We start from the raw sequence: 24,305 nt of genomic DNA on the forward strand, positions 1-24,305 counted from the left end.
AGATTTAGTTCACACTGATGTTTGCACTATGGATGCTAAGACACTAGGTGGTGCATCATATTTTGTTACTTTTATTGATGATTATTCTCGAAAAGTGTGGGCTTTTATTTTGAAATCTAAAGACCAGGTGCTCAGAATCTTCAAACACTTTCATGCAAGTGTTGAAAGAGAAACATGAAGGAAACTGAAATGTGTTCGAGCAGATAATGGTGGTGAATACAGGGGTCCATTTGAAGAGTATTGTAAAGGACATGGGATCAAGCTTGAGAAGACGGTTCCTAAGACTCCTCAACATAATGGAGTTGCTAAGAGAATGAATCGCACTATTAATGACAGAGTCAGGTATATGCTCTCTCATGCAAAGTTGCCTAAATTCTTTTGGGGTGAAGCGATGAGTACTGCAGTAGATCTGATCAACCTTTCTCCTTCAGTTCCACTTAATGGTGATGTTTCAGAGAAAGTTTGGAGAGGGAAAGATGTCTCCTATAGTCACTTGCGAGTGTTCGGCTGCAGAGCTTTTGTTCACATTCCAAGAGATGAAAGGTCTAAACTTGATGGGAAGTCAAAGTAGTGTATCTTCATGAGTTATGGTCACGAAGACTTTGGTTATAGATTATGGGATCTGGTGAGCAAGAAGATAATTAGAAGGCGAGATGTGATTTTTCTTGAAGACCAAACTATTGAAGATCTTGAGAAGACAGATAAGCCAACAGTAACTGTTAGACGTTCTGTTGATGATGAACCTGGTCCTTCCACTAGACCTCCTGTTGATGGGGGAGATGTACAAGTTGATAACGATGGTGATGATTTGCATGATGAACCTACACCTCAATCTGAGGTGCCAGATGTTGAAGTTTCACCTGAACAACCAGTTGAGCCTGAATTGAGAAGATCTATTAAAGAGCGTCATCCTTCTCAAAAATACTCTCCTCATGAGTATGTGATGAACACTGAGACTGGGGAGCCAGAAAGCTACCAGGAAGCTATGTCTGATGAGCATAAGGAAGATTGGTTGAAGGCCATGCAAGAAGAAATGAAATCCTTGCATGAGAATCATACTTTTGAATTGGTGAAGTTGCTGAAGGGTAAGAGAGCATTCAAGAATAAATGGGTGTTCAAATTGAAAGCAGATGAAAATGTCTCACGGCCAAGGTACAAAGCTCGATTGGTTGTGAAAGGCTTTGAGCAAAAGAAAGGTATTGATTTTGAGGAGATTTTCTCTCCAGTTGTGAAGATGTCCTCTATTCGAGTTGTGCTTGGGTTGGTGGCTAGCTTGAATTTAGAGGTTGAGCAGCTTGATGTGAAGACTGCATTCCTTCACGGTGACATAGATAAAGAACTCTATATGGAGCAACCAGAGGGTTTCGAGGTTAAAGGAAAGGAGCACCTTGTATGCAAGTTGAAGAAGAGCTTATATGGGTTGAAGCAAGCGCCAAGGCAGTGGTACACGAAGTTTGATTCCTTCATGGAAGGTCATGGGTACAGTAAGACTTCTTCTGATCATTGTGTATATGTTAAGAAATTCTCTGATGGTGATTTTATAATTCTCTTGCTTTATGTTGATGACATGTTGATTGTTGGTCATGACACTAAGAAGATTGAAAGTCTTAAGAAATACTTGAACAGATCTTTTGCTATGAAGGATTTGGGTCCTGCAAAGAAAATCCTTGGCATGAGTATCACTCGTGACAGGAAGAATGGGAAACTGTGGTTGTCGCAACAGAAGTACATTGAGAAGGTTTTAGAGAGGTTTAGCATGAGTAATTCCAAACCTGTTAGTACTCCACTTGCTAGTCATTTCAAGCTGAGTTCGCAGCAATGTCCTACAAGTGAGAAAGAAAAAGCAGAAAAGAAGAAGATTCCATATGCATCTGCAGTTGGCAGTTTGATGTATGCTATGGTTTGCACCAGGCCGGATATTGCTCATGCCGTTGGAGTTGTTAGTCGGTTTCTCTCTAATCCTGGCAAGGAACACTGGCAAGCAGTGAGGTGGATTCTCAGATACCTTAATGGTACTTCCAGAGTTTGTTTATGCTTTGGGAGTGGCCAACCTGCGTTGGATGGTTACACAGATGCAGATATGGCTGGGGATCTTGATTCAAGGAAGTCTACTTCTGATTATATGATGACTTTTGCAGGGGGAGCTGTGTCGTGGCAATCTCAACTTCAGAAATGTGTTGCTTTGTCTACTACAGAGGCAGAATACATTGCTGTTGTTGAAGCTTCTAAGGAACTCTTGTGGATGAAGAAATTCCTACAAGAGTTAGGCATCAATCAAGAGAAGTTTGTGTTATTTTGTGACAGTCAGAGTGCTATCCATCTTAGCAAGAATCTGACGTTTCATTCCCGATCGAAGCACATAGAGGTGAGGTATCATTGGATACGTCAAGTGCTTGAGATGAAGTCATATGCACTTGAGAAGATCCATACTGATGATAATGGTTCAGATATGATAACTAAGAGTTTACCTACAGTGAAGTTTGATTCATGCAAAGAGAAGGCGGGTTTGGTAGAGCAGCCTATCCCCACTTGAGTTGGTGAGGGAGAGATTTGTTGGTGGGTCCCCAACCTCAAGTGGGACCCACAACCTTTTAAAACAAAAAAAATAGAAAAACAAATAAATAAAAGAAAGTGGCCTAATAGCCACGAGAGAGGGAGAGAGAGTTTGAAGCCTCTCTTTTCAAAAGAAAAGAAAGAAGGAAACAGAAAGCACGGCGTCGAGAGAAGAAGGAAATTTGGGGAAAAAGGGCATGTCAATCTTGATCACATTGACTTGGTAAACTTGCTCTATTTCTTATGAAATTTTAGTATGTTATTTCTGGTGTAGAGATGAACATTAAGATATAACTTGCTTGTTGTATTGCCTTCTTTTTTGCCTGATTTGAGATACCCACTTTTGTGGAGGGTTTATATTGATTCCATCAGTTTTGATGATGTATTTTATTGATTGTTGAGATGCCCTGTTATTACTAGGAAGACTGTTTGTGTACCCATTATTCTGATAGTGGAAGATTTTTCTGGACTAGGTCCCGTGGGTTTTTTGTCCCTCTTTTGGGGGTTTTCCCATGTTAAAATTCTGGTGTCTGATTATTTAATTTCTGCCATTATATTTGCTGCTTGGAGTATCTTTGGTGTTATCCATTTAATTGCACAGGTTGTGGGAAAATTATTTTTGGTACTTCCGCTGCTAGACAGGTTCTTGATTTAAACCTGTGTTGAGTTTTCCCAACACGACGGTCAGTTCACTGCAAACTTCTTCTGCGTTTTTTATTTATTTATGCCATGTTCAATGATTATTTGATTACTGAATATTTGAATGTTTTGTGTTTTAATTTTTTATTGAATGATTATTTGATTACTAATGAAGAGTGAAACAAATTGTGTTGTTCCTTATTCAGAGCTTGGATAGGCTTGTGCTTTGCTTGGTTGTTTTTGGATCTGGTATAAGAAGATCAAGAATGTTGCTGCTAAAGATTATGGTGATTTGGATCTTGAATCTGGGGATAAGAAAGGGTTCTTTCCTATGGTGTTAGTCCAGATCCCCGTGTGCAATGAGAGAGAGGTAAGATAAAGATACAATGATGATTTGATTGATTTCTCTGTTTGGATTAGTCCATTTGTGGGTTCAACTTGCTTTGAGAAATTAGCCAATTTGTGTTCCTAGGATGGAATTTCAAGTTTTAGTTGTAAGTGTGGATTAATTGAATGGTATATATTTGTAAAGCCTTAAAGCTTTGGATCAAGAAGTGATGCTTGACTTGTTTTGTCATTTATTGCTTAACTTGTTAATTTGGATTTCTTCCAATTTGGACTCCACCTAGCTACTTGAAACCAACATAATCTACCTCCAAACCTGATAATGTGGTTTGTTTATCCAATCATGTTGATTGTGTTCTTCAGGTTTATCAGCAATCGATTGGTGCTGTTTGCAATTTGGATTGGCCTAAGTCCAAGTTGCTAATTCAAGTTCTAGACAATTCAGATGATCCAATAACTCAGTCTTTGATCAGTGATGAGGTGAAGAAATGGCAACAAGAGGGTGCCAACATTGTGTATCGGCATAAGGTGATCAGAGAGGGTTACAAGGCAGGTAACTTGAAATCTGCCATGAGTTGTAGCTATGTGAAAGACTACGAGTTTGTCGTAATTTTCGATGCTGATTTCCAGCCTACTGCTGATTTCCTTAAAAGAACAGTTCCTCATTTTAAGGTGATTCATTAATTCATTAAATTCAATGCCCTTATTAGAAATTTAGCATCTATTGTTGGATGGATGTTTTTGCTATAGTCAATTGAATTTATTTGGTTTGATACTATGCAGGATAACGACGAATTGGGATTAGTTCAAACGAGATGGTCTTTTGTGAACAAGGATGAGAACCTTTTAACACGGTTGCAGAACATTAATTTGGCTTTCCATTTTGAGGTTGAGCAGCAAGTAAATTGGATCTTCCTTAATTTCTTTGGGTTCAATGGCACCGCCGGAGTGTGGAGAATTAAGGCCTTGGAGGATGCCGGTGGTTGGTTGGAGAGGACCACTGTTGAGGACATGGACATTGCCGTTCGAGCTCATCTTCATGGCTGGAAATTCATCTTCCTCAATGATGTTGAGGTTTGCCCCACTAGTTTAATTTTCTACCAAACTATTAAATTATTAGATTAAACTAGGTATTTAATCCCTCTAAGACATGCTTAGTCCTCCTTAAATAGTTAAATATATACATCAACATTGCTTTAGTCTCTAAAAGTTACATGTGACATCAATAAACCGATGTCATGAATCTTTCAGGGATCAAATTGATCTTGCATGTATCGTTGAGGGACGACGGCTAGCTTAGCCTAAATTTTGTTATTCAAAGTCATCTTCTATCATACTAATTGTAACTTGTTACTATTTCCAGTGTCAATGTGAGCTACCAGAATCTTATGAAGCTTATAGGAAACAACAACATAGATGGCATTTCGGACCAATGCAATTGTTTCGCCTTTGTTTATAGGAAACATCGCACTATGCATATCTCAATTCAGTACCTTGTTTATATGGCAATAATCAAGACCTTAACATCTATTGCTAGTGCTTATACAATGTCATTACCAATTATGTTCTGCCAGATAAGCTTATCAAAGAAATTCAACAGCATATTTATGTTATTTCTTCTTAGAAAATTGATACTACCCTTCTATTCATTCACACTATTCTGCATAATTCTGCAAGAGAAGAAGAAAATTGCATCATCATCATCATCATCATCAAAGAAGAATAAGAAGCATAATAGAATATATATGAAGGAACTTGCTTTGGTCGTTTTGCTTCTAACAGCCTCAGCAAGGTCTCTTCTTTCAGCACAAGGAATCCATTTCTACTTCTTTCCACCAGCGGGTCATGTCCAACCACCCCTCCGCCAGCTCCAATTCTCGAGGTGGTCAGCGAAAAGGTTAGAAGTCTACCCAACAGGAGAGGGCCGGGAAGGCGTGGAAGAGATAGGAAAACTGGTAATAGACGCCACCGCAAAGTTGTTGCTGGAAGTAAAGACATGGACACAGCAAGTTAAAAAGAGTTTTTTTTTGGGTGATTATACTATTTTTTTATTTTGTTTCTGATATTCCATATACGAAAATCATTCATTGGAGAGCAGCAGGAGAAGATGCAAGATGTATGTTGTAATTTGATTCTCTCATTCTTTTTTTTTTTTGTTATTTTGTGCAATTGTCTATCTAAATTAATTTTTTGTACATATAGCAACATCTTCAATAATTATTTATAAACATGGGTTACCACTGAATTCCTCACTTGGCAACCCATTCTGCTATAGTACTTTCCTCATATGACCTTGTTCTTTCTTTTAAGTTATCTTTACAACTAATTTTAAATTGTAAGGTTTTCAAAAACATGCAAAAACAACGAAGAAAACCTCATATATGTTCATGGCCGTTTCACAAAAATAATATATCCATCCATGCAACAGTTATTGGAAATTCACTTTCAAAAAGAAAACATTTCTGTTCACCAAAACATTAATGATAACAAAAGATAAAAGTAAACCGAGATAACAGATTAACAGATAACTTGGGAGTAAGCAACAAACTCAGCTGCTATACTTAATATATGGCACATCAATTGTCAAATCAGTAAAATAAAAACTACTTTTATTTTCCTTACACCAAACAGAAATCAAAGGTAGAGAAAAATCTAGAAAGTTTGCTGATTCTATGCCTTGGAGTCAAAATCACTAGCCGATTTTTGCTTGCTTCTTAAGTTGGCCAACATCCTTGCAGCAGCCGAGTCTCTTGCTTCGCAAGGATTGGAACAAGTGTCACCCCCCAATGAACACTCGAAGTCGGGTCCTTTAAAGGTCACCAAAGCTCGGAATCCACCTTCATTAAGCAATGTATATATAGCATATATAGTGCATGTCAAATACATAATAATTCTTCAACATAGATATACAAGCAACATAACTATGTATCACAAGAATCTTGGCTTCTACACCTAAATTGGACAACTTACCGTCTGATGGAGATACTCGATACATTGGTATGGTCCAAATATTTTCATTACATATACTATCTAGTTCCTGCAAGATTAAACAGAGATCTGAGTACCTGTATGGAGATCAAAGGAACAGTTGCCATTGACTGCTAACTAACAGGTCATGAACATAAGCATAGATTCGTTGAAACAGATTTAACAAGGCATCATAGATTCGTTAAACCGGTTCCTCTTGTTTTACTCAAACACATAACTTAAGCATGTGAATGCACCACAAACACCAATCACAGCATGCCTAATTTAGTATTAGGTTGGAAATTGTCTTGCCTGGCAAGCACTTTGTGCAATGAGTACAGACTCTCTCCAACTTTTCGTCTCATTAAATGGAGCTAAGCATGGATCCTCAAGATTTTTTCTTATCCCTCCATGATTTCCTTCCCATGAATAATTACAACCCTCTATAATGGCGTCTATCGTTGTTTCCAGACTATCTTCCACATCTGTCAAGCAAGCAAAACCAATCAACATCTTTTCAACCCACACATTGACGAAGTTTAAATGATAGGTGAAAATATCAGTTTGCTTAAGTCAATTATGCTCTCAAATACTATGCCTTCAATGCAAACAAAATTTGATGTGGTCATGAAATAGGGAAAATGCCAATAAGGAAATAACAGGCATCTTTTTTGAGATTTTGCTTGATATTTGAGAAAATTAATTATAAAAGGGAAGTAACTGAAAGAATGTTTTTCCTTTAAAATAAATACTAAGAGAAGCAGACACAAAAAAAAGGGACAAGCAACATTATAGGAACATACCAGCTAAAATTCTCTGAATTTTTTTTATCACATAGAGCAATATCCTCTTCTATCATTCGACGCTGAAGAGTCTGCAAACAAAAACCAAGTATAAGATGAGTGCAAATGCAGGAACATACCAGCTAAAATTCTTTGAACTTTTTTAGCAGCCAAATTATTCCCAAATTCACAAAGGGCCATACAATCAAATTAGTTCCAAAATCCAAACATAGTCTACCATAAACCTTAATCACAAGCTAAGATCACCATCATAGTAGCCATAAACGCATAACATTAAATACCAGTATAGATAAACAAATAACAGATATTAGAAATAGAGAATATTCAGCAGATCATGCATTGCAAAAACCAGGTTAAGACTACAGCCTACAATCTACATAGTCAACTTATGGTCAATCAACAAAAATTGCACAATCAAAATTCTTTCACTTCACCCCAATAAAATTTTTAAAAAATAATAAAAAAAAACTACAATTACTCTCAAATTATGCCCCCACCACCACTAAGCCCCAAAGTATAGTAACACAGTTTGTCATCATCAGAGTAAGCTTATGCACCAAAGCTAACCGATCAAACACAAAAACAACTTCAAAAAGAGAAAAAAAGGAACAAAATTCGAGTCAACTATATACTTAAAAATTATAAAAACAGAGAAATTTTGTCTTTTTACTATTCCTTAAAAAAAGAAAAAAGGTGAAATGAGAACTAAGGAAAAATTTAAAAAATTTTAATAAAAGAAGAAAGAAAGTGACGAAGCTAAGTGAATACGACTTAGGGTTTGGCTCATATGAGACAAGAAAGCTGATGATGGAATATTAAATCACCACTCTCACCAAACATTACAATAAGGACATACATACATACTAAAACATATATCAAGTGGATAAATAAGTATATTACCCCCAACAAAATTGCATTAGACCTTGATATATATATAAGGACATTACTTAAAAAGTGCCTAGTCTTGAGAAATATATTCATTATTAACAAATTATACAAGACTATTCAAAATAAATTTATAATACAAGAAACAAAAAAAATAGTACGTATTTATTTAAAATTTCAGTTGGTTTTTGACAGATCTTCATGTTAGGAATACAACTTGACTCAATAGAAATAGTTCGAATATTTCTTCGCGTTTTTATCATTGTAACTAGCTTGTAGTGTTATGTATTTGAGAATAAAAATACATAACAATAATAAAAGGGAGTTATTATTATATATCAATTTATGCTAAATTTATATTAAATGCAAATTCATTCTAATTATTGATAATTAACATAAATCACATCAATTATATTATTTAGAAATAAATCATATATTCCGTCAAAATCAATATTATATCTAAATCAATATTACAAATTTAAATGCTAGTATTACGTAGAGTTATAAGTGATAAGCTAAAATAATAATATCTATTTTAAATCATGTTTTAATAAACAAAATAAATTTTTAATAACTTAAAAATATTACATATTTATTGTCACGTTGAATAATAAATTTAAATAATAATATCTATTATGAATAATTTCGACATAAAAATAATAAATTTATAATAATATATAATTTTAAAAATATTATATAATTATTATTAAATATTACGTATTTATTTTCACATAGAATAATAAAGTTAAAATTAGCATGTTTTGGTAATGTTATGATCTTTAAAAAAAGTTAAATATTTATTAATAAATATTATGTATTAATAGGCAAAGCTTTCCACATTATATTATTATGTACATTATAATATCAATTTAAAATAATAAATTTGAATAACAATATCTATTTTAATTAATTTATAAAAAAATAATATCAACTTTAAATAGTAAATCTTTTTAAATTACAATCATAGATACACATTCTTTATAATTATATTATATGATATATATATATATATAAAATAATAAAATCTTTTGAAAAATATTTTTCAATAATAAAAATAAACAAACAAAATTTTATTCTATATATAAAACCACTCCTCTGCATATCATTAGCAAATTATATCATATTATAATTCTAATTGTGTTACATATATATTTGAGTGTTTGATATGGGTAAGCGAAAATCATCCGGATCACCTCAACGTAGAGATTATAAGAGAGACATAAGAGATATTAGCATTAATGTTATTAATAACCAACTCTTACATTATTCGTACTTGAACCATATACAGCACATGCCCCAATTTTTTGTATTCTATCTATCCTGGTTTTTATACTGTTATAGTATATTCTAACCAATATCCGACAACCATGCATCCATCACTATACAACATATTCTCACCATCATTTATTGTAGGTCCAACTGTCACAAATTTTCAGCCTCCTACTTTCTTATATCCTTTTCAGTCTACTAAACTAAGAGATTCAGATGAAATCCTTAAACTACTAAAATCTCCACAACATCATCAGTCTGACTCTGGTACAAATAAAAAGGCATCAAAACAGACAAGTGTACGCGATAAAAAGATATCTATGGCCAAGAGAAGAATTGTCTGAAATTCATATTAAGGCTGCCTCCATTAAAGACAATTTTTCAGAAAATAAAAAAACTCCACCAGGGACCTCACACAAATCTCTAACTGAGGAGCAAAAGGCACTCTTAAAAAAGAGTACACCAAGTGGATATTCTATTAGCATGCCTACCCTAAATCAGAAAAAGATCGATCACAATAAACGAAGAATTGAATGGCCATCTGTAAGTTCTCATATCACAGGCATTCGCATGAATCCTCTACGGTTACATAACTTAGTGATCTCACCAATTTTTCTCATATCTCAGGTGAGTTACTTAAACTAATTTCGAAGGTGCAAAATAAAGGTGATGCACAAGCGAGGCTTTCCCCCACTTCAGCGCTAATAGGTGATCCAGCTGTTGTGAAGTCAAAAGGGGCTCCAAGAAAGGTTCTAAAAGGCCAAAAGAGGCGAAGATGTTCGCATTGTAAGTCAGGCAGGCATTTCGTTAGGACATGTCCATTACTCGCCAATGAGGACTCCCCCGCCGAATACTCAAATGCTGAAGATAAACCAATGGTATTAATATAATGCCTTGCTTAAGGATATATTTTATGCTTACCTATTATTTTAGTGTCTTTTGCAGAACTATTAAATAATGCTATATTTTGAACAATTTTTAAAATTTTTTTTATAAGGGTTGAAGAATGTGATGCCAATAAACAGACTCCCTCTCAGAACACAAAATCAGTAGAAAATACACCCGTGCATAATAAAAATAATTTTAAAGTAAGCACTTGTCCATGTTATACCATCTATCAAATTTATTGTCATTTCAATTTAAATTTGCAACATATTATTCTCGTAGTGCTTATATTATTTCTTATTATTCTGTTACAAAAAATTCAAGGGTTGTGGAAGCAAGAAGTCTGTATCTAAATTGGCAGAGACACCGAAGATTAGACCAAATGGAAAAAAAGTCGACAGAAAGTCTTAATTTGAATTTAAATTATATTAATCCAATACCATAAGTGCAACCGAGAGTTTAAGGGCGAGTGAGACAAACACTTTGCATAAATTCTGTATCGTAATTATTTAAAAATTGTGATTTATGTTTAGACCGAAAAAATCAGTCTAAGTCAAGAGACATTAAAAGATAAGACTAACACATCAGGAATAGAAGCGACCGAAGTTCCAGATGCAGCCACAACCAAGATACCAGGATTGCCACAATATTCTATGCATCATTATCCAGTGGTCTTTCCTTATCAACCTTATGGTGGAGTCCTCCCTATTCCTTTTCATCCTGTTCCAAATGGCATGGCATACTTCAACCAATATCCTTCTACTACCGGAATTACATCATATCCTCAGTTTTCGCATGTCTCGTCGTATTCTAGTGGACCCCATGATAGCAATACATGGGCTGGACTTTTGAATGATGTCATCAACAATAAAAAGGCATAGAGTTATAATCTATATATTATATTTTTAATTTATGAAATTTGAAGTTTTAATTGAGTTATTTACTTATCAAATACTCTGCTAGCTTCATGTCAAAGAAAGCTCTATAGCGGTTCTATACAGTTAGTGAGAGAAATAACTGCCAAAAAGTTGGATATTTTGGTTAACAAAGTTAAATTTCTTGCCACTTTCTCATATAACTCAAGCTGTTTCATGAGTTGTAAAGATTCTTTAAATGATTAAGGCTCAAATATTTATTTATCATCACATGACTTGTACTGGTTTAGGCTTATAAACAATGCTTGCCTGTTTCCTTGCATATTAAGAATCTCAAACTTATTTTTTAGCCAAAATATACATATATTAAGGCACTAATTTTTTGTACTAGAATCTCATTGACAACATCAAATATAAGTTTTCTTTGCATTTCTTCAAGATTATTTATCCTAAGAATCTTCCCAGCATTGTGCTTCATATTGAACTGTAGCTTGTTTGTCTTCAATAGTTCAAGTGCAAAGAACAACTTTGGGTTTATCAGGTGACCTGGTGAATGAACTGCTTAGATTAAGCTGGGGCTACTGAGCAGCCCTGATGTGAGCAACATTTCTGCTATGTATTTACGGTCAGAATCTTTTCTCTCTATGCAATTGGTGGATTTCTCGCTATTATCATCATTTTGCCAAAGAACTTGATCCAAATTCTGAGTTTGAAGGTCATCATCACTGATTCCATTGCTGAAGTTGGCCTTTGTGTTATTGAATGAAAGAGGAAGGTCCAATGCATGCCCTATGTTATCAGGAGTGGCTAAAGCTTCATCTGTAGAAATATAAATATGAAAGAGTTAAAATGTAATCCAAACTCCTTTTCTATAGATGATTTTAAGTGAATATCACAAAAACTTAAGTGTAGAATATACCTAAATCTTTTGAGGTTTCTGTCTTCTTTTTAATTGGAGAAGGTCAGTCTTCACTGTAAAATTGCAGATCAAGAATAGAAACTGGACTTTGTTGTTCTGAAGTAACTGTTATCATGGCCATAGCACTTTCCTTGCTTAGCTCCTTTGTAGCAGTCTGATCAATGGAAGAATATTAAACCTAGTACTTTATGCTTATGGGCAACCATTGTATAATGGGAGGAAGAAATACTTACATTTTGATTCATGTGAGTCACCTGTTGAATGAAAAATGCTGTTGTTGCTTTCAGAATGATCAGCTTGGGTGCCTTCTATGTCACGGTGAGAATCCATGCTTCTGTTGCTGTCAACATTGGAGGAAATAACATCAACTTGATGCTTAAAGTTCCTCTTTTGACACCAGATCTTGTGAAGCCTTCATTTCATTGCTGCAAGGTACAAACTTTTTGCTTAGGGGTGGAACTTAGGGACAATGACTCTGATGATTGCTTGTGTTGTTTTCTTTTACTTTTGGACTCTGATGATTGGTTTGTAGGTGAACGCTTCTCAAAACCAAACTTATTTTGTATTATTGGTCTTCTAGTTTCTGTTGTATGGCTAGAGTTATTGGTGTCCTCTCCATTGATGACCTGAGGGACTTTTGAGGCTTGCATTAATTTTGAAGTTTTCTTCATGTTGCTCTTATCTGCAGAATGGAAGCGTTGACTTAAAGGATTTGTTGAACTGGATCCTTTTGTTGTTTGACTTTCAATATTGTCAAGCAATCTTCCATCTTTGGGATCATTGGTAGAAAATTTGATGCGGCCTGATTTGCCATTAGTCATTTCTTTGGTAGCTGATAAACCTCATTTTGACGGTTTATCTTGCATTGATTTGAAGAGATTTTATCACCTTTTATCCACATTTATTCAATGAAATAGCATGGTTTTGTGATTGTCTCCTTATTTGTGCTTAGATGTGAAAACATGCTTTTTAGGCCTTTAACTTGATGATTGTGATTCACCTTTGATTCCACTAGATGCCTTGATGTGTTTGTTAGTGATTTCAGATTGAAAAGGCTAGGAATGGATCAAATGAGTGAAGAGGAAAAGCATGCAAAGTGGAGAAATCATGAAAAGCCAAAGAAGTTGAACTCGCCCATGGAGACGCGCGTGCACCTGGCGCTTGCGCGCACCTTGCGAATCACCCCATGGACGCGTACGCGTCGGTGCTGGTTTATGATTTTTTAATGAAAACGTGACCAACGAATTCTCAAGGGTTGTGGGGCCCAATTCCAACCAACTTTGGCGCCTAAACTGCTATTTAAAGCCAAGGATTGAAGAGCAAAGGGACATTAGTTCATTTCCCACTCATTAGGATTAGTTTAGAAGTAGTTTCTAGAGAGAGAAGCCCTCACTTCTCTCTAGGATTAGGATTAGGATTAGGTTTAGTTCTTAGATCTAGGTTTGAATTCATGTTCTCCTCTACTTCTACTTCTCAATTCCTTGTTGTTAGATTCATTCTTCTTCTATTCTTTTGTTGTAATCTCTTTTATGTTGTTCTTATACTTTGTTGTAGATCTACTATTGTTCCTTCCATTTTCTTTCAATTCAATAAGAGGTAATTCATAATAATTGTTCTTCTTTGCTTTTCTATTGTTGATCTCTTGCCTTTGTAGTTAGATCTCTCTTTAATTCTTGCAATTTATGTTGTTTACTTTTATTGCCTTTTATGTGTTTGTTGAAATGCCTCTTCTAGATATAGTATAGATTTTGTTCCCCTTGGTCTAGGTAGAGTAATTAGTGACACTTGAGTTATCTAATTCCTTTGTTGATTGGTAATTGGAGAGATTGCTAATTGGTTTGGAGTGCACTAAAGCTAGTTTTCCTTGGGAGTTGGCTAGGACTTGTGGCTCAAGTCAATTCATCCACTTGACTTTCCTTTATTTAGTAAGGGTTAACTAAGTGGTAGCAATGAATAATTCTCATCACAATTGAGAAGGATAACTAGGATAGGACTTCTAATTTTCATACCTTGCCAAGAGCCTTTTATAGTTGTTAGTTTATTTTCATTGCCATTTACTTTCGTGCTTCTTATCCAAAACCCCAAAACACATTTCTAACCAATAACAAGACACTTTATTGTAATTCCTAGGGAGAACGACCCGAGGTTTGAATACTTCGGTTTATAAATTTTAGGGGTTTGTTTTAGTGACAAACAACTTTTTGTATGAAAGGATTAGTGATTGGTTTAGAAACTATACTTGCAACGAGAATTCATTTGTGAAATTCTAAGCCGTCAAAAATCCAATCATCAAAATGGCGCCGTTGCCGGGGAATTGCAATAGTGTTATGTTATTGTTTATTGTATATATGTGAATATTGTGAATAGCTTGAATTTTTTTTGGATTGCTTGCTAGTTAGGACTTTGTTTCTTTATTTCTTAGTAGTTTTGTTTTTATTTTCTCTTTTCACTATGAATTCTCATTTTGGCTATGAGTGTGATTACAACTATATTGTAGGAAGTGGAGATTATAATGAAGATGTGTATCAAGGATGGAACAATCAAAGGTGGGAGGAGCCATATGCATATGATCAATCCTCATGGCAACAACCTCCACCAATGCACTATGAAGAAGAGCCATTCTATGATGCATATCAATCCAATTGCTATGGTGAATCACCTTGTGACTTTCAAGAACCACCACCATATGCCTATGAACCATATCCTCAACATAACTCTCAACCATACTCACAAGCCCCTTCTTACCAACCACCTTCATATGACCCTACTCCATATCTATCTTACCAGCAACCATATGAGCCATATGAACCACATATAGAGCCACTACAACTCCAACATCAATATTTTCAAGAGCCACCTCCTCCACATTATTACCAAGATCAACTACCCCCAACATATGAAAATTTTCAACCACAAGATGAATTCTACCTTCCACCACAACCTCACATGGAAGAATATTCATGTCCATCGATCCAAGACCCATATGATCCCTATCATGATATCCAAGCGGAACAAGAGTCAAGGGATCGTCTCAAGGAAGCATTGGATCAATTTCAAGCAACCATGGAGTGTGTTGTGCAACAAGTGGAAAGAGTGGAGAATATTGAACCACCACAATTCTACCAAGAAGAACCATCTTCCTACTATGAACCCTTCCCCCAAAATGATGAATCCTTCCATCCACCCCAACCTCCAATGGATGAAACCCTTGGTGTTCTTGTTCAAGGGCAAGAAGAGATAAAAAGGGATGTGCAAAATTTTATGGCCGCCTTGGATGCGGTAACAAATCAATTAGCCTCCCAATGCTTGAACACTCAAGGAACTCCCATGGCTACATGTGGAGAATCGAATGAAGAACATAGCATGAAGGAGAGATTGGAAACTCCGATGGAAAATGAAGGAAGTTGCTTTGTATTGGAACAATTGGAGGAAGCTTTAATTGTTGAAGACAAGGAAGAAGTGGTAGAAGACTTAGGAGATGCGGAGCCTCCATGGGAACATAGAGTTGAAGAAAACCCCTCCAAGATGATTGAAATTGATGCTAGGGAGGAAAGTGCACACCTTCCAAGGCATATTCTATATGAAGACTTGGATGGGATAGAGCAAGAATTGAGTTCCCATGGCAATGAAGAGCAAGCATCAAGTCCTAGTGGTGAAGAATCCTTTGAGCATGAAGAACCTTCTCCCGGTGCATTTGAAAATATTGTGGAGGTAAACTTCTTTCACCCTCCCAATTATAGTTTGATTAAGGGAAAAGGCTTAGATAGTATTAATGAACAAAGGATTGAATTAGAGAAATCTTATGAAGAGGTGGAAGTCCTTAGAAATAGAAGAACGAGGGTTGGATACGCTTTGTCAAGATCGTTGAAAGCATCTTTGCCTAGGTTGTCATCTACTCCTTCACTTGAGTGGGTAAAATTCATTTCTATTAGCTTTATTTTCCCACTTAAGTATGGCTTGCTGGAAACGGATGGTCAACTTAGGATGCTTTGTGGGATGAAGCGTAAGCGAAAGATGTTTCGTGGTTGGCGTTGCAAATCAAGGCTCATTATGGTTGATGCATCAAACATGAGATATAAAGGTTGGAGTAGTGCTCAAATAGATGGGTCTAGGAGGATTGTTGGGCATTTCATAGAGAATTCTCCTTGTTCACCACCCGGATGGACCAATAATGATGATCAACTTCAAGACGGGTGTGAAAATAAAGTGTGGGATCCCGGATTAGAAAAAGAGGATCAACATTGGGGGCCCCAAGCTTGTGAAGAACTTCATCAAGATTTGGCTCAATCCATGAAGAATCTTGGGGCACAATGGAGAACCAAGCATTGGTGGGAGTTCCAAGATGAGTACAAGCACAAGTCACCTTGAGAAGAGCTCCCCATAAGTCCAACTTAAGGACAATAAACAAAAGTGCTAGGTGGGAGACACCCCACCATGGTAAATTCTTTTTATTTTTTTCTTTTGTACATACTAATAGAATAGTTTAATTTCATGTTGTGTTGCATTTGTTGAGTCTAATTGGTAGTTTAGTATGGTAAATAAGGTTTTAGGGTGTTATGGTAGCTGTTTGGAGGTTTGGAATGCTTGGATTGGTGCAAAAACATAGAAAAATTTTTGAAAACAGAGCACTACCCACGCGTGCGCACAATACACGTGCACGCGTGCATCAAGCGTTTTCGACCATCCACGCGCATGCGTACATGGCGCGTACGCGTGGATTGAGAAGTTCCATATTCCATACATTTTCCAGAGAGTTGTGCCTACGCCGTGCTAACATTGTGCCTTTGGCATAACCCCACTCGCGCGCACGCGCACATGACGCGTACGCGTCACTCTCGAAATAAGCCATCGACGCGCGCGCGCCATGCGTGCGTACGCGTGGATGCCCTTCCTTCAATCCACTTCTTTTCCTCTCCTCTTTCCATTTCTTTCCTCCTCCTTTCTTCTTTCCCTCTCCTACCCTTAATCCAACACTCCCAAACACCATCGATAACCATTTATTTTAGTTAGTTATTAGTTAGTTAGTTAGTTATTAGCTAGTTAGTTAGTTAATTAGTTAGTTAGTTAGTTGATTAGTTAGTTTTAGTTTAGTTTTCATTTTATTTTCTCTCTTTTCATCATAAGTGTTGGATTATTGACTTTGTTTACTATACATTGCTGCCCCTTATTGCCTAAATGCTAATTTAGCATTAATGTTTTTAGATAATCTTTGTTGGATTCTATGATTGAGGTTATATTTTGCTACTTGGTTTTGAGTTCTTCATGCTTACCTTTTGAAGAATACCAAGTGATGAGAATTGCATTCGAGCTTGTAACTCTTCTTGAATTACATGATTTGGCCACCATGTGATTTGAACCTTATTCTGTGATTAGGCAACCTCTTGATGGATGATGTTATGCATTTACCTTAATGCATTGTATTTCATGATCATATGCATCCATATACTTTAGCTTGAATGCTTTCATGCTTCTTTAATGATTGCTTTACCTTACAAGTTTACTTAAAGCATCTCAAGCACACTAGGATAAGTGAAGTGCATGCTTCTTTTGTGACATAACTTTTAGGCTAATGAGTGTTCTAAACCGTGCAATTTAGAATTCACACACTTATTTGTCATTCATGTCACACTAATCCACTCACTCATTTCTAGTGATTAGTTCCTCATTCCAACAATGTATGCTTCCTTGTTTTTATATCTTCTCATCTTATGGTGTTATATTTTTGTTTTTCATGAACAATGCACCACAAGCAAACATGGAAGCGGGAGAAAAAAACACGCAGCAATCTGGAGAGTCGCCGTACCCCTTTGCTCATCTTTGAGTGCACCGAGGACGGTGCAAACTTTTAAGTGTGGGGAGGTCGTCCGACCGGTCGGCGATTTTGGGTGACAAAATTCTAATCCCAACACTTTTTCATTTCATTTTAAGATTTTAGGATTTTTACTTGCATTTTCTTAATTTTTGCATATGTATACACAATAAGCTTAGTCAAAATAATGAGATGTTTCAAGAATTCTATCTATAGGGCACCAATTGATTTGAGTGAAAACTTTTCATAGAACTTACTTGAATTATATATCTTGTGGATCATGTTTTGAGCTAAGAACACAAGCAAGTGAGATTTGAGCCTAATGGTGTGGTTACATCTTATAACCACTTATTTTTCCTTCTTGTGTGCAATTATTCTCTTTCTATGATTGTAATCTTTGAATTGTTTGATCCTTTATATCCATTATTTTATGTATTTATGCATTTATATGATTGGGGCCATCATTTCATTTAGCTCACTTACCCAAAAAGCCTTACCTTTTATCTTCCATTGTTAGCCAAATTTGAGCCTACGATTAACCCACTTGTTCTTAATTTTAGCACATTACAAGCCTAAAGCGGAAAACAATACAAGTCCTTAATTTGGATCTTTGATTAGCTTAGGCTAGTGTGTGTGAGTATCATTCAAGTGTGGGAATCTTGGGACATTGGGTGAATAAAAGGGTGTATTTTGTATTATTATTGGAAATATTAGGAATTGGGTACATGCTCATGTATTGATCAAATGTAAAACCTTATGCATTGAGGTTCTTGTATATAGAAAAAAAATGAGAAAAATAAAAGAAAAAGAAAAGAAAAATAATATGGAAAAGAAAAAGAAAAAAAATAGAAAAAGAAAGAAAAAGAAGAAAAAGAAAGAAATAAAAAAGGGACAAAATGCCCCAAAGCAAAGTGTAGCTCAATAAGATCAATGCATAAGTGTTGTGAAATGAAAAAAAAAAAGAAAATGCATGAGTATGTGAAAAAGTGAGAAATGGGTAGTTAGGCTAGCTTTGAAATTGTATAGGATGTCATAGATTAGGTGGGAAGTGTAAGCTTATCAAAGATTCAAATTTCAAGCTCACTTAATCATATATGCATCCTACCTTGACCCTAGCCCCATTACAACCAAAGAAAAGACCTCATGATATATGTATGCATGCATGAAATATTTGTTGATTGTTAGAAGAAAACAAATCTTAGAAAGCATGATTAGGAGAGAATTGAGTGAATCAACCCTAAACACATGAGCGAATAGAGTGCAAACACATCCGGTGAGGGTTTGATGCTCAATTACATGTTTCCACCTACAATCGTCACTTTTCATGCAAGTTTGTAAAAATATTTAATAACTCAATACAATTGTCGATTAGACTTGCTAGTCCTTAGCCCTTGTGCATATATGCTTCTTGGGAATTGATTTATTTTGACCAAGCAATTGCATTCACATAGATAGTTGCATATAGATAGACTGCATTTAGTTAGTTCCCATTGAATAAATGCCATACCCTTTACTTCATTCTTGGTTTAAGCATGAGGACATGTTTGGTTTAAGTGTGGGGAGGTTGATAAACCTCGTTTTGACGGTTTATCTTGCATTGATTTTAAGAGATTTTATCACCTTTTACCCACATTTATTTAATGAAATAGCATGGTTTTGTGATTGTCTCCTTATTTGTGCTTAGATGTGAAAACATGCTTTTTAGGCCTTTAACTTGATGATTGTGATTCACCTTTGATTCCACTAGATGCCTTGATGTGTTTGTTAGTGATTTCAGATTGAAAAGGCTAGGAATGGATCAAAGGAGTGAAGAAGAAAAGCATGCAAAGTGGAGAAATCATGAAAAGTCAAAGAAGTTGAACTCGCCCATGGAGACGCGCGCGCACCTGGCGCTTGCGCGCACCATGCGAATCACCCCATGGACGCGTACGCGTGCTGTACGCGTACACGTCGGTGCTGGTTTATGATTTTTTAATGAAAACATGACCAACGAATTCTCAAGGATTGTGGGGCCCAATTCCAACCAACTTTGGCGCCTAAACTGCTATTTAAAGCCAAGGATTGAAGAGCAAAGGGACATTAGTTCATTTCCCACTCATTAGGATTAGTTTAGAAGTAGTTTCTAGAGCTTCTCTCACTTCTCTCTAGGATTAGGATTAGGATTAGGTTTAGTTCTTAGATCTAGGTTTGAATTCATATTCTCCTCTACTTCTACTTCTCAATTCCTTGTTGTTAGATTCATTCTTCTTCTATTCTTTTGTTGTAATCTCTTTTATGTTGTTCTTATACTTTGTTGTAGATCTACTATTGTTCCTTCCATTTTCTTTCAATTCAATAAGAGGTAATTCATAATAATTGTTCTTCTTTGCTTTTCTATTGTTGATCTCTTGCCTTTGTAGTTAGATCTCTCTTTAATTCTTGCAATTTATGTTGTTTACTTTTATTGCCTTTTATGTGTTTGTTGAAATGCCTCTTCTAGATATAGTATAGATTTTGTTCCCCTTGGTCTAGGTAGAGTAATTAGTGACACTTGAGTTATCTAATTCCTTTGTTGATTGGTAATTGGAGAGATTGCTAATTGGTTTGGAGTGCACTAAAGCTAGTCTTTCCTTGGGAGTTGGCTAGGACTTGTGGCTCAAGTCAATTCATCCACTTGACTTTCCTTTATTTAGTAAGGGTTAACTAAGTGGTAGCAATGAACAATTCTCATCACAATTGAGAAGGATAACTAGGATAGGACTTCTAATTTTCATACCTTGCCAAGAGCCTTTTATAGTTGTTAGTTTATTTTCATTGCCATTTACTTTCGTGCTTCTTATCCAAAACCCCAAAACACATTTCTAACCAATAACAAGACACTTTATTGTAATTCCTAGGGAGAACGACCCGAGGTTTGAATACTTCGGTTTATAAATTTTAGGGGTTTGTTTTAGTGACAAACAACTTTTTGTATGAAAGGATTAGTGATTGGTTTAGAAACTATACTTGCAACGAGAATTCATTTGTGAAATTCTAAGCCGTCAAAAATCCAATCATCAGTAGCGGCATTGGATTTCCTTGAGATTTGTGCTGGCTTCATGATGATAATTGGAAACTTTCTACCCCAGGGTGAACTTGAAATATCATCAGTGACAAATGTTGGGTTGGTCTGTTGTCTTGGGGTCTGTAGTTCCGAGCTTTCACTCAGACCTCTGTCAGAAGGGTAATTTGTTTCCTGGTCTCTTGTAATATCTAGTGAATCTTTGTATCTCTGCATTGCTTCCAGATTCTGCTTAAGGGCTCTGAGATCCTTTCTTGAATTTTTAAACTGAAGATCTGCAATCCTTTTCTCAATTTCACCATATACAGAGTGGGAGGATTTTGAAGCTGTTGTCAAAGTCTCACTTCCCTTGGAAACTTGTAAATCAGGATCTTGGCTTGCATCAGGTTGCCTCCATGGGATTGGTTATAGTGAAAATCATAAATTTCCAATTAAGGCATGGTCCCTTCTAGAAGTCCCCAAGCACTGGTTTCTTGTTATGGGGGAAACTGGACTTTGGTGTTGGTTAGAATTTCTCCAGTTATGACAACGCTGTTGCTATTTCTGGTCTTAGCAGTCAAAATTCAGGTGTTGTCACAGTTGCAAATGCTGTTTTTGGATCCACTCCACCTATTTCTCTTGAAGTTTTGACTAACGCTTTTCAAGTGGATAAAAAAGTAATTAATTATCTTGAAAAATAGTTCTAATACGATAATAACTAATTTGATAAAGTGAAGCACCATCATTTCATTCTATTTGTACGATATATTGCTTTGGCTCTGGCAATTCATATATGATAATAAATAAAAAATTTGTTGTATTTGATTCAAATTTTGGTTCATTTGAGTTCTAGTGAAAAGTTATTAGTCCCCCCCCCCTTTTTTTTCTTTTTTTGTATATCTTGTTAATGTTCTAGTTAATTAATCAAGAGCATTGCGAAGCCAAAACACAATAAATTACTCATCCATAATTTCTAGCAAAATAGATATGTTCGTGATTGCTATAACAGAATTACACTCAGATTCATCAACATAGCAAGTACAAGATCGGTCTACTTTTTCTTGATTTTCTTATATACATTCTCGTATAACACCTATATCTATCTATCTATCTATCTATCTGTCATAAGGATATTCAAGATCATTTTCGGTGACCTTGAAATGTTGGGGACGTCGACCAGAGCAATGTAGATTCCACATTTTAAGCAAGAAAAATGCCCTGTTATTTGCTAACTATTATGTGCTTTAAGGGAAGGTTTATCGTTGAGGAAATTGCAAGTCTTTTCTTTTTATTCAACTTTGTTTATTTCCTGTTTTTAATTAAATAAAGTAAACACACAACATCGAATGCAAATTGGTCAATGTCTTAACAATAATAAAATGTAAGTAAAGCCAGGTCATAGTTATTGTTTCTCTCCCATAATAGAACCAAGGCCTCCTACTCCTTCTTCAGGAAGCTTAATTTCAACAGTACCCATAATAGAACAATCAACCGACAGCTCCACCAAAGTCACTGCCACCTGCAACCACATTCCAATTCATCAATTGAATAATCTCCTAGTTTTCAAAAGAGGATGGAATATTCATAAGCAACTAGATAAGTTTGTGTATTCACATACCATGACCTCATCAACGGGTTAGTGGTTTCTTTCACATACTTGAACCTACAAAAGTAATAAGTCACATCTTATCTTTTGGATTGAAGATGAATACCAGAGCTTAAAAGTAATCACAGATTGTGAGAACCTATATACTGTTAGCAGGTGGAAGGGAAAATCATGATAAAGAGAGACAACTAGGGTTGCAAAAAACAAATGACCTAACCAGGGCCTAATCTTCCCTCCTATAAAAGTTATCATATTTTTTATAATGGTTTGACTTAAAAAAAGAACTCAAACATTGAACTTCAAAAAAATACATATATATTTAAAAAAACTGAGTTTGAGATGTAAAGAGAAAGCCGCAAAAATACACTTTCCAAATAACTAATTGTGGTTATATATGATCAATGTGGCTTTACAAATTATTCATTAACAAAAAATTTTAGTACACACTTTGCTATAAAGTAAATGAAGGCCTAAAAGAGGAATAACCTTGATGCCTGAGATGGATTTGATTATTTCCATTGAAGGGGTCTTCACCCAATTGCTTTTTCCAATATTAGCTCATCCTCATCAATCATGTGATATGTTTTTGTCAAAATAGTGTTTGTGAAATAAGGATTAGTATCGAAATAAAACTCAAGCTTGAATCCTTTTGGGTTGTCTATCCTGCTCCACTTGATATCTTTGAGAAACTTGAGAGCACCTTCATCATGCTCTGAAATCTATTTCACAAAGACTTAAAATTAGCTTGGTTGCAAGACATAAAATAAAATTTAAAAGAAAAAAGGAGTTACTATTGAATAGAACCAACTAACCTCTTAAGCTAACACTAAGACTTGGTTGCAAGACATAAAATAAATATTTAAAAAAAGGAGTTACTATTGATAGCACCAACTAACCTCTTCAGCTAACACTTTATTGTTTTTCATTGCATTGAACCAAAAAGCAGGTACTCCTTTTTCTACAAAACCAAATCAAAATGTTATCAGTGAATGGATTGAAATGCTATTTAAGGAAAATGTGTGATCTTGTAATTAGTACCTTCGTCCTCTTCAGCACCTGCAGTTTTCTCCTCTGCTATTCCTTCAACTTTAGTGACACTATTAACTATCTCAAAGCGCTGCATCCATTAAGAAATGGTTGAGGGATACAGATTCTTTTTCCTTTTTTGGTAAAAGGATTACATAAAATAGAATGTAATCACATAAAACGGCTCCGCAGATCACAGTGTATTAAGACCCCCAAGTTCCTATCAAAATGTGAAACAAATGAACATTCTTGCTCTTGGTCCAATCATAAGACTGGCTGTATTTTCCTTTTGTCAGTTGGGGGTTTAGCTTGTTTGCTTTTATTTGATCCAAATACCCGAATGGGGTATATGTTCAGTTTACAGTTTTTTATTTTAATTCATTCAGGGGAAACAAGCTATCGGTTGAAGTATATCATGCAAAAACAAACTGAAATCATGAAGCAATGTACAATATGAAAATTGTAGAGATAAATATAATAGAGGGTGTTTAAGCAAGACAACAACAAATTGTAAGCCAAGTCATATGAATACTGTAACATACACAAGTAGTGCATAGAAAACATAATAGGAGGTGTTTGAGCAAGCCAGCAACAAATTCAAGGTTCGATGATAATCAGTAACAAATTCAACTCTGATGATTTTTAGCAAAGACAAAAAAAATTAAACTTGGTGATTATTCAGCAAGACAGCAACAAATTCAAGAT

The 24,305-nt window shown here is 35.4% G+C and overlaps 2 pseudogenes; one reads left to right on the forward strand and one right to left on the reverse strand.

Annotated features, from left to right (window-relative positions):
* The first annotated feature begins 313 nt into the window (after positions 1 to 313).
* On the forward strand, positions 314 to 5,754 carry LOC112803778 (probable xyloglucan glycosyltransferase 12; annotated as a pseudogene).
* Positions 5,755 to 23,763: 18,009 nt separating this feature from the next.
* LOC112804650 (small nucleolar RNA snoR2/U65) lies at positions 23,764 to 23,874 on the reverse strand (annotated as a pseudogene).
* Between the last annotated feature and the right edge of the window lie 431 nt (positions 23,875 to 24,305).

The sequence above is a fragment of the Arachis hypogaea genome, chromosome 5 (genome assembly GCF_003086295.3).
Source record: "Arachis hypogaea cultivar Tifrunner chromosome 5, arahy.Tifrunner.gnm2.J5K5, whole genome shotgun sequence".
In the NCBI taxonomy this organism is placed as follows: domain Eukaryota; kingdom Viridiplantae; phylum Streptophyta; class Magnoliopsida; order Fabales; family Fabaceae; genus Arachis; species Arachis hypogaea.